The sequence below is a fragment of the Macrobrachium nipponense genome, chromosome 20, assembly GCF_015104395.2.
Source record: "Macrobrachium nipponense isolate FS-2020 chromosome 20, ASM1510439v2, whole genome shotgun sequence".
Classification (NCBI taxonomy): domain Eukaryota; kingdom Metazoa; phylum Arthropoda; class Malacostraca; order Decapoda; family Palaemonidae; genus Macrobrachium; species Macrobrachium nipponense.
The window spans coordinates 64,060,848-64,063,347 of record NC_061089.1 but is presented as its reverse complement, the minus strand read 5'-3'; positions in this window follow the sequence as shown (position 1 = coordinate 64,063,347).

Here is a 2,500-nt window from a genome sequence, read left to right as displayed (position 1 = left end):
TTCTATTAACCAATATATTACTTCCTTTGGTAAATAATGCCCATTTAGCCTTCGTAAAGAAACGAGAGTCCTTGAGTTCTATTCTCGCGGATTACAGAAAGAAAGCAAGGCAAAATCATTAGGACACTGTGAATGAACAGTAAAACTTGCTCTTAGAGATACGTGAGTGCACGATGTCTCCTCGGATGGACTAAGAAGTCTTTGAGACATCCTAATCCTTGTAACTTTCTGACAGCCAAGTGATTTTGCTAGCTCACTCATAGGTTCGATTACCACTCCTTACATCCATGAATACGAAGAACTCGGCATCTTGTTTTCCAGTTTAAACTTACTAATTTACAAACAATGTTTTTATGCTAGGGTTTTATAACTCCTATGCAACCGTATCAGATGTGCATTTGCGATCATCCTCAAATTACATTCTTCTCGACCACCGTCAGACTGTAAAATTGATATCTCTACGGGGTTCAGACGATATATCTAATTAATGATTATGGGAGGTAATATACAGTACCTGTCCTTCTGGAAATACCGTGTATTTCATAGCGTTTTTATCTTGCTTAACATTATCATGGGCCATGATAATGTTAATTTTTTTTTTCTTTTTTATGTCACAGTCATCCTATTCGACTGGGTGATTTTATGGTGTGGGGTTCCGCACTCTTCTGCATGAGTCCTGGAGCTACTGCATCTAATTTTTCCAGGTTCCTTATTAATGTTATTAAAAAATACTCATAGTGGCATGAGTCTTAAAATGGCGAAGCAAATTCACAGTTATGTGTATGTACATATGTTTACAGATGTATCTGTACAGAGAACTTTCAGGAATCGAACGTGCAGATTCCCAAAATCTCTCTGTACAGATTTATTTCTAAATATATGTACATATGCAGAACTGTAGATTTGTTTCTCTATTATTATTACATATGCAGAACCAGTAGATTTGTTTCTCTATTATTATTATTCATTATTATTTATTCATTAATTATTATTATTATTATTATTATTATTATTATTATTATTATTATTATTATTATTTTGAAAGTAAAACAATGCGTTCGTTATCCATATGTCATGTGCGTTACACGAAAACAAAAGTAAATAAATAAATGGGTAAGTCTTATGAGACATAATCGGAAAACAGTATTAACGATAGTATAAACGCAATAGTATATAACGCAAGCATGTTTAGGTACCAGACACTTCAACTTAAGGAGGAAGTTTCTTCACTGGTGTACTCATAAATTTCTAAACAATTTTTGAGCGTAATTTCCCTCTGGAATATTATTATAAGAATTATATCATACTGATAACAAATAAAGAAGTATATATCATTAAAAAAAATCAGGCAGTCAAATATTTACGGGAAGATTCCTTAAGAATATTTTCATAAGAATCATATAATATTTATAGAAAAATGTTAGTATATATATATGTATATATATGTGATATATATATATGTATATATATATATATATATATATATATATATATATATATATATATATATATTATACAGGTAATCAAATATTCACACTGAGATTCCTTCAGAATATTTTCATAAGAATTATATCATACTGATAAAGAAAATTAATATATCTCCAGGTAATCAAATGTTCAAAAAGAAATTTATCTAGAATATGATCATAAGGAGCATATCATACTGATACAAAAAAAATATAATAATTAATCAAATACTCACACGTAGAATATATCCTCAAGAATTAGAACATGATGATGAGTAAATAAAAACAAACATTAAAATATCTTACTGATACAAAAAGAAAAAATATATATATATATTAAGTAATGTAATATTCACGCGGAGATTCCTTTAGAATATTTCATATAGAGTTATTTCATCCTGATACAGAATCTTATGAATATAATAAAATTTTATTGTATTCAAACATTCGCACGGTGATTCAACTAGAATTAGTCAATTAGAATTATACCATATTGGTGCGAATTTAAAAAAGTAACAATAGGAATTTGACTATATCAACCTGCAGCCGAATCACCTTTGACTGTATCCTCCATTTTTTGGTGCTTTGTCCTTTGGCGAAAAGAAATCAAAATATCAGAGAATTCCGCAGCTGACAGTACCAAAACAAGAGCTGACATGGAGCTGTTTGTTTCGCAAAGCCATGCAAACAAGACTGGCAAACTGAAATGTTTTGTTATGATTTCGTTTGTCAAAAAGAATAACAGGGCATTTTCCTAGCTGTAGCCATGTTACTTGTTAGTTTTTCTTCATGACACAATTTGTTGCGTGAGGATACTTATAAGCTATTAAAGGTAACTTACTGTTCATGTTACAGTTGATGTAGAATTTTAGTCTTTTCCTGGTTTACTTTCATAGCATTATTTCCTGTGTTTTGGAGAATCTACGTTCTGGTGATCCCAGCAGCAGAAAGTGAGAGATTTAGAGTTAATACAAGATTGGAGATTTTGAAATGAGTACAAAAGTAGACTAATCATAAACAGAAAAGAATTATTT